Below are 13,744 nucleotides of genomic sequence, written 5' to 3'. Positions count from 1 at the left end.
AACTGAAAACATCAAAAATTGGCTTTGGAACCTCTGTCATGCTGAGATCAGAGCCTATACTGATAAAGCTTCTGTACTGATCTCTCTCTCTCTCTCTCTCTCTCTCTCTCTCTCTCTCTCTCTCTCTCACACACACACACACACACACACACACAATTTCTTCCTTTTTTGGCAGCAGAATAAAATCCTCTCCTAGACCTGACCCTCAAAAGCACAACTAAAAGGGGCAATCAGAATCTGCCAAAGCCATCATTTAACAGCAGAGGCTTCTTTTCCTTGGAGGCCCAGTCCTGTCTTTTTTGAAATTACATTTCCATATTTCCATATTCCATCATTTCCCCCTCCTGCTGTCCTAGAGGGATTCTTTGGACACAAAAGTGTCTCTGGATTTTCACAGAACTGAAAATGCCGCTTCTCGTAATAAAGGGACCTAACAGAAATTGACCACAAATTTCAGCTTGGTTTTCTCCCACCCCCACCACAAAAATGGAGAAATGTTTGCTTATTGTGCAGATAAACTATTTTTCCTTAAAGGCAGAGTAAAAGCTGAGCTCCAGAGATTACAATGCCATTTCCACAAGATAATAGAATAACACACTCCAGTGCATACATCTTCTGTTCACATAAATTTAACAAGTATGCCCTCTAGTGGAATTAATGTGAGTTGCCACATCCTGACAGAATTGGTTAATAGCCAAGAATATGCTAATGTGAAGAAAACATTTGCTCCCTTTTTAAATAATTTTTTAGACTCTTCTTTCTTGTGAGAAAAGCCTTTCCCAGCAATGCTGCAATGCCTTGACTGAATTACTGTATCCAGATTCTTCAGTTTTGCTCAGAATTATTTTACTCTGGTAAAGGGCTGAGAAGGTGATGGTCGTAAACTAGTAAAAAAATGAAAGGGAGGAGTTATAAGCAGAGCCACAATTTATTTCCTTTTGGGAAAATGGAGCATTAAAGATGGATGGAGAGTGAAAGTAAGCATATAAAATAATAAACATAAAAAATAAGAGCCATGTTGCAGATTAGGCAGTCTTAGAGGCTGCAGGCAATGGTTATCCATCTTGTGTGCCAAGTGGCAAAATGGCCTTGAACTTTTCAGCAACAAGCCTGAAATCTTTATATCATGGGAATAGTAAACTAGATGTCTCTGTGTTTCTGTCTCCCTTCTCCCTTCTATGCACTGTTTGCTAGTGGCAATAGGACTGTGTAAAATAAAGTCCTTGCACAGAAGTCTGAAACCAGCTACTCTAGAAAATGTCACCATTTCTTATGAGAACATGTTCCAAAAGTAGTTAAGGCCCTCTGCCAGCTTATTTAAAGCATTTTATTGAATTTGAGAAGCCATTCTGCCCAAAATGTTGTATCTATGTAGGACAAATAATATCCCTGTTGCCAAAATATGTCATTTACCTGAAGAAAAGAAGTGGTATCTGGAATTTTTATGATATTTTTTTTGACAGTGAGATTAATGAAGGCCCTATGCCAAAGGAATTTGCTAACACTTGGTTGAGATAACAAAAATTTGATCTGAAACAGTAAAATATAACTTCATATGTTAAATCAGATGCTGTTTTCCATCTTATAGAGGTGAAGGAGCCCTTAGAAATAGTATACTATAGTAAAGAGAATTATAAACATTTCCATGTTTATATTGATCTTGGACGGACTAAGATAGTTCTTGTGGCTTTAATTCAAAGTTTCCATACATCTATTTCCAACCAATTGGATTAGCTGGTTACATATTGTTATGTTTTTTTTAATTATTATTAATAACTGAGCACAGGTAAAATGTAAACGGTGTTAGATTTGAAACTATGGCAAGCTTATTGTGGATCCATCTGATCTGTGGTAGTCCAGCTATTCACTTACCAAGAGACAGGCATGAGATGTGAAAGGCATTTATTTTCAGACTATTAGGGAGAATGTAAGATATATCAGTCTTTCAGAACAGGACTGGAAAAGTTTTCAGTATTAGATACTGTACATTATGTCAGGATAAGATGATGGGCATAAGCAGGGATTGGCAACCTTGGCTCTTTTATGACTCATGGACTTCAACTCCCAGAATTCCTGAGCCAGCCATGAAAGTCCACAAGTCATAAAAGAGCCAAGGCTGCCTACCCCTAGCCATAAGACTAGTCCAGGGGTCGGCAACCTTGGCTCTTTTATGACTCGCGGACTTCAACTATGCTGTGCTGACTTCAACTATGACTCGCGGACTTCAACTATGCTATGCTGGCTCGGGAATTCTGGGAGTTGAAGTCCGCGAGTCATAAAAGAGCCAAGGTTGCCGACCCCTGGACTAGTCACTGACAAGACTACTTTGGGTCTGGTGTCCAAATGTCTTTTTTTTATAAGAGTTTTTATTGAATTTTATAGGGTTAGGAAGAGGATATAACCAGGGTAAGGATCAGAATTTGGGATGGGGTTAGGATCAGAATTGGGGTAGGAACAGGGTTGGGAACAGCATTGGGGTTGCCCCCAATAACATTTCCAAGCTTTATCAAACAAACTATTGTCTGGGTACATATGTTCAATTAACACTAATTAATATAACAGTAAATAGTTATAATATACAGTATATGCTAAACAATAATCATAAACGGTATCAATTAGTCAATACATATCATTCTCCTTACTAATATCTATTCAAAATAACAAATCACATTCATTTCTCACTAGTTCATTTTCCTAACCATTGGTAAAATTTATCCCATGTTTTAAAATAAATTGAATCCTCTTTCTCTTTAATCTCTAAGGTTAATCTGTCCATTTCTGCACACTCTAAAATTTTCTTGATTAAAATCTCCTCAGTTGGTAAGTTTTCATTTTTTCCAGTATTGGGCAAATGCTATTCTCGCTCCTGTCAATACATGCAATATTAGATACTCATTCTCCTTCTCATACTTAGTTCTTAATATTCCTAACAGAAACAGTTCAGGTTTAAATTCAACCTGTATTTTAGTCATCTTTTCCAACCATGCCTGTTACTCGTCCCAGCTTCTGCCAACCTAGCAGTTCGAAAGCACGTAAAAATGCAAGTAGAAACATAGGGACCACTACGGTGGGAAGGTAACAGCGTTCCGTGCGCCTTTGGCGTCTAGTCATGCCAGCCACATGACCACGGAGACGTCCTCGGACAAGTGCTGGCTCTTCGGCTTTGAAACGGAGATGAGCACCGGCCCCTAGAGTCGGAAACGACTAGCACTCGTGTGCAGGGGAACCTTTACCTTTACCTATGTATCTTAAGCCAGAACTTTTTTTTGCTTTAGGGCATACCCACCAGATATGGTAGTAGGTGTCTGGCCTTTGTTTTCATTTCCAGCAATTATTTGAAGTATTTTTTAAACATTTTAGCTAATCTTACTGGTGTCATATGTCAACTATAAAACATTTTGTACAAATTTTATTTATATGACACTGCTTTAGTCAATTTAATATTTCTATCCCATAATTTTTGCCAGTCTTCCAAATCTATAGAATATCCAAAGTTTTTTACCCATGTTATCATTGTGTCTTTTACTTGTTCTTCTTCCATCTTCAAGTTTAGCAGAAATCTGTAAAGTTTCTTAATCAGGTTTTCATCTGTTTTTAATAATATTTGATGAAATTCTGTCTGTTCTTTATAGAATCCCATTGTCTTTGCATCTTTTCTATATCTTGTTTGAATTTGCAGATATGGTCACCATGCTAAGTCAATACCTTGTCGATGTAAGTCTTGTCTGTCTTTCAATTTCCTTACTTATCTAGAATATCTTTGTAGGTAACCAGGGCACTTTGCTGATCCCATGAAGTTCCTTCTGGTGAAATTGTTGTGAGATCTCATGATGTTTTGGAGATCTCACATAATATCACTCAGTAATTCTGGGAGTTGAAGTCTATGAGTCATAAAAGAGCTGAGGTTGCCTACCCCTGGTATAGAATATCATCATCTATCATCATCATCATCAATATCGCCATCAGCTGGAAAGTGTAAGAATGCTAGACAGTATATGAAGAGGAAAGTGAAATTTGCTAAATTTGGAAGTAGCAAATCTTGCCAGAAAAAAAGGAAACATTGATTCTAATAAGTGGAAGATTGAAATAATTTATTTGACAATTGGTTTCCCAAAAATAAATTAAAACTATAACTGAGGGACAATCAACACATGCAAGAATATTATAAGAAAAAAAAATCAGCAATATACATTTTGTTTAGTTTTTCGAACATCATCCTATCCTTTAAATCACTCAATCTCTATACAAGAGTATATATTTTCTGTTACAGCTAGTGAAAAAGAAAATAGTCAGGCTACTAGCATTTCTAAAGGTTATATGTCATTGCATATATTTTTTTAAAAAAATGGAATCATTTTCAATATTAAAGGCCAACTTTTAAAGGCAATACATATATGAAATCTGTCATCATTCCACAAGCTTGGAAACTGCAGAAAATACATTCAGAATTTTAAAAAATGGTTGCAGCTCATGAATTGCATGGCTCTACTTGAAGAATAATAAAATGTATGACATTTTTAATCTTATAAATCATTATTCATCAGAGTCATGTAACCAAAATGGAAATACAAATATTTGTTTTCAAATAGATCATTTTAGTGATGTCTAATACTTAAAAGAACTTAAACATACAGACCAAATAATATAAAGAATGAGACAGCTGATGTTAAAAATTAAATTTGAGTTATTAGAAGAAAAGAATAAATTATACTAATTTTGGATCATGTGACATTTTTATTTTTCTGCTAGAAAGTATTGCACACAGCACTGGATCCCAAAGAGGCTATGTAAATCATAGATGTGACTTGTAAAGAACATTTAACATGTCAGCAGCTTGGTTGGGAAACTCTTAAGCATGTAAATTCCAGATTATTTAATATCCAAGAACAAAGACAATGATGCAATGTTAAGGAAATTATTCAATGTAGATTTCAATGAAATAATCAATTTAATCAGATTGAATTTTACCTACTCTATTTGTGCAGGATATTTTGAGAATCAATCTTGTTGAATTGATACTGAAGGGCAGAAACTAGACTTAGAGATTTAAGTATGAATAGAGATTCTTTGCTATTAAATTAGATAATGTTTGTTTTGAATGTATAGTGCAAGCATTAGTCCATCCATGCACACAAATAGCAAAGAAATGATATATGCTGATAAACATTTGATCATTCATAATGAAAGACTGAAGGAATTCGTAAAGGATCCAGATGTGATGGAAGGTTCTGAATGTGGAACTGAACATTTTTTTGAAGTGGATCGTAGGAGAGGAAAAAGAAGGTAGCGGAGGTTGTTGAGAGTGTTGTGGTGTGTCAGCTTCCGCAATTCCTGGATGAAGCAGGACCTGTAGCAGTCCAGTTTCAGGCCTGGTTGCAGCACGGAAACAGCATTGGTCACACTCGTAGATGATCTCTGGCGGGCCCAGGACAGGGGTTGTTCCTCTGTCCTGGTCCTACTTGACCTCTCAGCGGCTTTTGATACCATCGACCATGGTATCCTGCTGTGGCGGCTTGAGGGGTTGGGAGTGGGAGGCACTGTTTTACGGTGGTTCTTCTCCTACCTCTCGGGCTGCTCGCAGTTTGTATTGACAGGGGGGCAGAGATCTACCCCGAGGCCCCTCACTTGTGGGGTGCCTCAGGGGTCAGTTCTCTCCCCCCTCCTGTTTAACATTTATATGAAGCCGCTGGGTGAGATCATTCATGGCTTTGGGGTGAGGTATCACCAATATGCAGATGATACCCAGTTGTTCATCTCCACCCTGAACCAACCCAGTGATGCCCTTAACGTGATGTCCCAGTTCCTGGAGGCAGTGCGGGTCTGGATGGGAAGGAACAGGCTCAGGCTGAACCCCTCCAAGACCAAGTGGCTGTGGATACCGGCATCTCGTATTGTCCAAAATGTTCCATCTCTTTTGATGGGGGGAAGGTATTGCCCTCCTCTGAAAGGGTTTGCAACTTGGGTGTCCTCCTGGATTCACGGCTTAACTTCGAGGATCATCTAACTGCTGTGACCAGGGGGGCCTTTGCACAGGTTCACCTGGTGCACCAGTTGCCCTTGTCACTTCTTGCCTGGATTACTGCAACCCTCTCTACATGGGGTTGTCCTTGAAGTGCACCTGGAGGCTTCAGCTGGTGCAAAATGCGGCCGCATGGGTGCTTATGGGAGTTACTCGATACTCCCATGTTACGCCACTCCTGCACGAGCTGCACTGGCTTCCGGTTGTCCTCTGGGTGCAATTCAAGGTGCTGGTAATCACTTTTAAAGCCCTACGTGGCTTAGGCCTGGGGTACTTGCGAGACCACCTGCTGCCATTATCAACCTCCCATCGCCCGGTTCGCTCCCAGAGAGTCGGCCTCCTCAGGGTGCCGTCAGCTAAGCAATGCCGGCTGGTGACCCCCAGGGAGAGAGCCTTCTCTGTGGGTGCACCGACCCTCTGGAACGAACTGCCGCCGGAGCTGTGGATGGCCCCTGACCTTCAGTCCTTCCGCCGTGACCTGAAGACATGGATGTTTCAACAATTGGGCCTGGACTGACTGTAGTTTTAAATTTGGTTTTATTGGGTCTATTGTTATGTATTTACTTCATTGTTTAATTCTTTTTTAAATTTTGTATTTTATGTTTTTAACTTTTATTGTTGTGAGCTGCCCTGAGTCCTTAGGGAGAAGGGCGGCATATAAATTTAATAAATTCAAATTCAAATTCAAAAGAACAAAGATGATGAGAAAGAAAGAAGAATGGTTTTAGGATTAACTGGGGGTAGAAAGAAATGGATGTTGGCAAATAGTGACTCAGCTACTTTAAAAATCATTCAAAGCTTCATGTGACATCATGGCATGATAGTAGTGTCAACTGCAGCAAACCTACATGGAAATCACCTAATGAAATACAGTGGTACTGGTCAGTGTTCATCATTAATTGGTTCCGGGAGGCACAATGAGAACCAAAAATGATGAATACCAAACAATTTTTCCCCATAAGGAATAAGTCTAGCTTGTGCGTTGAGTACAAACAAATGATGGGACAAAATGTTCATGTCAAAATGCATTGAGTACCAAATTCAATGAGTTTCAAACCAGTTGAGTAACAAGGTATACAGTAGTATTCTGTGGGCTTCATAGAGAACATGGTTTTGTCCTTTTTATCTAAAACTATGATGGTGATGATGAACAAGATTGCTTGGAAGTAAGGTCTACCCAGGCCTGGACTGCATTTTTAACACAGGTGTAAGTATTATGCTGCTTAATATCTTGTTTAATATTGATATTGCATATTTTAAGAACAGGGCTAGTTACCACTAGAATGGCATCTAAGCCCTGTAATTAAATGAATAAATTCAATGACAGTATTAAAGAAACAGATTGATTATATCTTTTTGACTTTTAACAAGCACATAGAGTTTCCTCCATGATGACCTATCCCTAACCTAGTCTTTCAGGTCTCCCAAAGATGTACTCATTGCAACATAGTCAATTGACCTTGCTTCTGACCATCCTCTTTTTCTCTTTCCTTCTGCTTTTCCCAGCATTGAAATCTTCTCCCAAGAGCTCTGTCTTCACATAATGTGTCCCAAAGTAGAATTATTTGAGCTTTGTCATTTGTGCAAGTGAGAATTCTGGGTTGATTTATTTGAACAATATTAATAATTTTGTTTTAATTTTCCCCACTAGAGGGCACCTCTGTCTGCAGCAAAAAATAAGATTAACAAACAGGTTATGTGTAAACTGTTATGCCATTCCCAGCAGTTGCTGACTATCAATATTTCAAATTCAAACATTTCAGATCAGGTTTCTTTGTATAGATATTAGCATCTCAGAGAAGGACGAGATGGTGATCCTTACAGAGCAATGAGTACTCAGAATTCAGAAGAGTTTGCCAATATCATTGGCAATACCATTTAATGGTATTTAAACTAGTAAATAAGTAAACTGGTTTTAGGGCAGGGGTCTTCAAACTTGTCCCTTTTATGACTTGTGGACTTCATCTCCCAGAAATCCTCAGCCAGACCTGGCTGAGGAATTCTGGGAGATGAAGTCCACAAGTCATAAAAGGGACAAGTTTGAAGACCCCTGTTTTAGGGCATACATAGACGATAAATGATTACATATCCTTTTATGCAGAAACATGGCAGGGGCGGGGGGGGGGAGATAAAGGAAGTATTTGTTCTTCTAACAGTCAAATTTGGTGGTGAGCCAAAACCAAGCCATTAAAATGAGAGACTACAATTAAAAGTCTGAGCTGTTTTAAAAGTACAGTACTAATAATAATTGAAAGAAAAATAATGAGATTAATGAGATTAAAGCCTGAACATGGTTGGCACTACATATTTAATACCAATTTAAAAAGAATACTATAACAATGTATATGATGTACAATGGAGAAGAATCCTTGTGAAAGCAAACTAGGCCCCAAACCAGCTAGCTGTTGGGAAATAAGATTACAAGAAATTCTAGGCTCCTCCCTTCATCCCCCCAAAAGAAGGCCTAAATTTGCATAAATAGTAGGGTTTTTTATTATTATTGGAGACTCAGAGTAGCTGATGGTGATAATATAATCTTTTTCAATCAATTAATGAAACTGAATCCAGTCCTTCAGGGAATAACGTGATCTTACTGTTCCCCAAATGCCCTCTAAAGAGCCACATTTTATGGCTCTCCCAAAATTGGGTAAATGTGAGAATGGAGTCTTGGGATCATTTACTCTATTTGGCCCAGTTTTTGTTAATAAATAAAACTTAGAAATGGAGGGAAGAATCTAAATGGATGCCAGATTTTCTGTTTCCTATTCCTGATTTCCTTTTCCATCCCCCTGCAAACTCAGTGTGCTTTTTGGTGGTGTTTTTATACTTTATGATTATGAGAGAGTAGGAGATGCTACTTGTTGTGTAGTGAGTTCTTTGCTGGCAATAAACGAGACAAGAGGTTGCAAACAGGAACATTGCTTTACTGAGGCAAACAGGAACAGAACTGAAACAGAGGCTTCTGCACAGCTACTTATATGGTTGGCCACTAGGTGGCGGCCAATAGGTTTAAAGGAACCCATTCCTGCCCCAAATCATCCAATGATCTTCTTGGAGACAGCAAGTCTGGCTAGTCAGTGACCGTTACACAGACACACCAATTGAGCGACCTTAAGCAGCATTCAAACAGACATGTGAAACAGTTCAAGTAAAATCCCAATACATTACAGTCCTGTTGATTTGTTGGCATGGATTCCCCATCATTCTCCAGTGGCCATGTTATCCCAAATTTCCTAATATGGAAAAGCTCCATGGGAGGAGATTCCTTATGGTACTTTCCTTTCAAATTTTGTGGATTGTTGAGAAACCAGGATAGAAATAAATGTATAATGGAAACAAAAATTTTCACATATGTCCATTGGTCATCTGATAGCTAAAGAAAATTCAATAAACTCACATCTCTTGTATGAGAATTTTATCAACTTTCTCTTCTTACCTGTTTTGGTTTTGTTGTTGTTGTTAAAGTAGCAATGTTAAGGTGATTTCATTCCATCAAAATAAGAATAGTTTTTAAAAAGTGAAAATATTTTTCAGCCAGGCACTTTTTAAAATATCAAGAACCACTGGCATCCATTGGTGATGGTGAGGTGGAGGTATTAATCAGCAGCCCCACATAAATAATATGAAGTTTTCTGTATAATTGTACTTCTATAGACACACAGACAAAAAACTTTCTCGTGGTATTTGTGCCTGCCACATAACTGTTAAAAGCATTAAAAAATCATATTGTTTCCCAATGTACCGTATCCTCAAGTGAATGACCAGTTCCAGCTGTTACAAGGAGAACTTCTAGATGGTTTTACACTGTCTCAGATTGTAATGCTTCAGGGGAATATTTCTCACACTGTGATTCATTAAGAAATGAAATGAGAAATTAAGTTGTAAGTATGAATAGGTATCCTAGTCTGGAATTGCAGAGAGAATCTTTTTTAAAAAGAACACAGCTCAGTGCCAAAAGATCCTGCATTTAGATCTGATTTGATTTGATTTTATTTTTATTAAATTTATATGCCGCCCTTGTCCCTGAGGACTCAGGGCGGCTCACAACCATAAAAATTAAAAAACATAAAGTATTTTTTTAAAAGAATTAAACAATAGATGCAATAAATACCAGACAATTTAACCCAGTAAAAAGCCTAATTAAAAACCGTAGTCAGTCCAGACCTGCTTGTTGGAACAACCAGGTTTTCAGGTCACGGCGGAAGGACCGAAGGTCAGGGGCCATCCACAGCTCCAGGGGTAGTTCATTCCAGAGGGTTGGCATGCCCACATAGAAGGCTCTTCCCCTGGGGGTCACCAGCCAGCATTGCCTGGCCAACGGCACCCTGAGGAGGCTGACTCTGTGGGAGCGAACCGGGCAATGGGAGGTTGACAATGGCAGCAGGTGGTCTCACAAGTACCCTGGGCCTAAGCCATGTAGGGCTTTAAAGGTAATTACCAGCACCTTGAATCGCACTTGGAGGGTAACTGGAAGCCAATGCAGCTCACGCAGGAGTGGTGTAACATGGGAGTACCAAGATCTGGACATTTCCAGGGAGAATTCCTGGAAAAATTCCTTCCTGAATCTCTGGTTGATCAAACTAGATGAGCTAATGAGATTTCCTACATACAGAGACAACTTATTGCTGGGATAGCATAACCTTGCTCTACTGGTATCCCCACCACCATCACCAAAAAAAAAGTAATCTTCATTCACTGAAAAGCTGGACTTAAAAATTAGTTTCTGTACAGCTAATTGGCTACCCTGAGCCAAAAGTATGATGATACTGTAATACCAGAAAAAAAGTACATGAGGGGCAGATGATAATAAAGTTTCTTTGGGTTATCTGACAAGAATAATCATTTATTCTCCAGTCTCCATTTTTTCTCTTCTTGATTTATTTGAAGACACCATCGGTTAGCGTTTGGTGCTAGGGATTGTGTCGGTATGATCCCAGTTTCATAATCCATGAAAGCAAAGCATGTGGAATACTGCAACTGCACTCTTCCCATGTGGTTACAAACTGCCTATTCTTTGGGACTTTAAAAGCTTATAAAACACAATTCTTTTTTCATTTACAGTCAATTATGGCTCACTTTCTCCCCACCCATGCATTTTCACATGTATATTTGTGGTTTCCACTCAGATCAAAGGAACTGATGCATGCACACTATTAAAGAATATCTGGCCAATTACTCATAGGTCCTATAAATTGTTGTGTTCCCAAGCCTCCACCCTGGAATGTCAAAACATTGGCCTTTCCGTGAGTGCTTTTTTTTCTTTCTCATTAACTAAGCATTATGAAGTCCATTGAATGCACTGAGGCATACTTCTGAGTAAATATAATTGTGGCTGTGCTCTGAGCCTTGTAAACCAGTAGAGCCAGGCCAAAACAGAAAGCAGGGACTCTATTTTGCATTATGTTTTGCCTGGTTTACAAGACACCACATAGAGAAAGAACCACAACATATTGGATACACGATTGTTCAAGTTTTTTTTAAATGACATCCATTTAAATATCATTGCAACCTGGACTGAGTGCAGTCCCTTGCCCCCTTCACCCCTGCCTACCGAGCTTCTATTAGTGATTCGAGCAATTTTATTTAACTTTTCCAAGTGTGCCATAGTTGTTAAATCTTCATCATCAGACCTGGAACAGATTTAAGTCTTGTTTTTTGCCTGCTTGTTGAAAAAAAAACCCAGTCCAAATGTAGACAAACCACACATATTGACAACCTGTTGCTACAAATTGGCGGTAGATTTTATCCTTATGTTAGCCACCTCCCTTGCCCAAGAGTTGAAGTCCGGATATAAGTTGAAGTCTGGATATAAATTCCAGGTAATGGAGTTTAGAAGAATTCATTGTTGACATGTTAATAATTCTTATGGATTAAAGTCCAAAATGTTGCCATAAAGACAAGGCTAGACCATTTGTATTACAGTTCTTAATTCAGTTGTGCTATAATGGCTGGAGGTCAATCAGTCAATCTGAACAGACCTGGAAGGGACCTTGGAGGTCTTTTAGTCCAACCCCCTATTCAAGTATTAGACCCTATAACATTTCAGACAAGTGGCTGTGATAAAGGTTCCCTTATTATTCTTTAGGAAATAATTTAAAACCTCTCTTTTTATAGACATTTTAATTTAGAAGATTTTATGCTACTCTTTTTAAGTATGTATGTGGATGAGTGGAGAAATTCCCAGAATTTCAAATCAGTACTGTGGAATTAAACTCACTATATCTGACAGCTGTTCTATTGGGAAAGGCTGAACTAGAGTTTCTGGCAAAGAGTGACAAGCTCTAATTTGTCTATGAGCTACAGGGACTTATAAAGCTCACCTTAAAGAAACAGGAAACTTTACAGTGCCCCTACTACAGTGCCCCCACCTCACTCTCTACTACATGTTCTAGCAATCAGAAATAACAAACATAAATTCTGTGTTTGGGTATTTGTTTTTTGAAACAGGATGTTTTTAGAACAAGAAGCCACTTTTATTATGCAAAACATATTCACTAGGCCAGGGGTAGGCAACCTCGGCTCTTTTATGACTCATGGACTTCAACTCCCAGAATTCCTGAGCCAGCATAGGCAGCCGAGGTTGCCTACCCCTGCACTAGGCAATACAGTGAAGCAGCTTCTTACAGCAGCATGCATCTCTTATTAATAACATTTTAAAATATTGAATAATTCTTCTATATAATATTTAACAGAACCAAGCACTGATACGTCTAGGCAATCCCATTACTGAATGTTTCATTGCTTTTGACATTCAATCTGGGTACCAAATTAATCTTCGCCTAAAGCAAGGTCCCCTTCATGGATTACTGCCTTGTCGTGGCGAAGGGGCTTGCATAATTCAATGAAGCTATGAGCTGTGCCGTGCAGGGCCACCCAAGATGGAAAAGTCATAGCAGAGAGTTCTGACAAAACGTGATCCACTGGAGAAGGAAATGGCAACCCACTCCAGTATCTTTGCCATGAAAACCCTATGGACAGTACCAAAAGGCAAAACGATATGACGCTGGAAGATGAGCTCCTCAGGTTGGAAGGCGTCTAATATGTTACTGGGGAAGAGCAGAGGGCTAGTACTAGTAGTGCCAGAAAGAATGAAGCGACTGGACCAAAGACGAAAGGACGCTCAGCTGTGGATGTGTCTGGTGGTGAAAGGAAAGTCCGATGCTATAAATATTTTTTCTCCATAGGAACCTGGAATGCAAGATCCATGAATCAAGGAAAGCTGGACGTGGTCAAACAAGAGATGACAAGACTGAACATCGAAATCTTAGGTATCAGCCAACTAAAATGGACAGGAATGGGTGAATTTAATTCAGATGACCATCAGGTATACTACTGCGGGCAAGAATCCCTCAGAAGAAATGGAGTAGCCTTCATAGTCAATAAAAGAGTAGGAAAAGCAATACTGGGATACAATCCTAAAAATGACAGAATGATCTCAGTTCGAATCCAAGGCAAACCATTCAATATCACAGTAGTCCAAGTCTATGCGCCAACCACCGATGCTGAAGAGGATGAAATTGACCGGTTCTATGAAGCCCTACAGCACCTTATAGAACTAACACCAAAAAATGATGTCCTTATCATCATGGGGGATTGGAATGCTAAAGAAGGAAGCCAAAAGATAACCAGAATAACAGGCAAGTTTGGCCTTGGAGTACAAAATGAATCAGGGCACAGGCTGATAGAATTTTGTCAAGAGAATATGATGGTCATAGCAAACACTCT

Source organism: Vipera ursinii (genome assembly GCF_947247035.1).
Source record: "Vipera ursinii genome assembly, chromosome: 2".
Lineage (NCBI taxonomy): Eukaryota > Metazoa > Chordata > Lepidosauria > Squamata > Viperidae > Vipera > Vipera ursinii.
Note: the sequence above shows the minus strand (reverse complement) of the source record.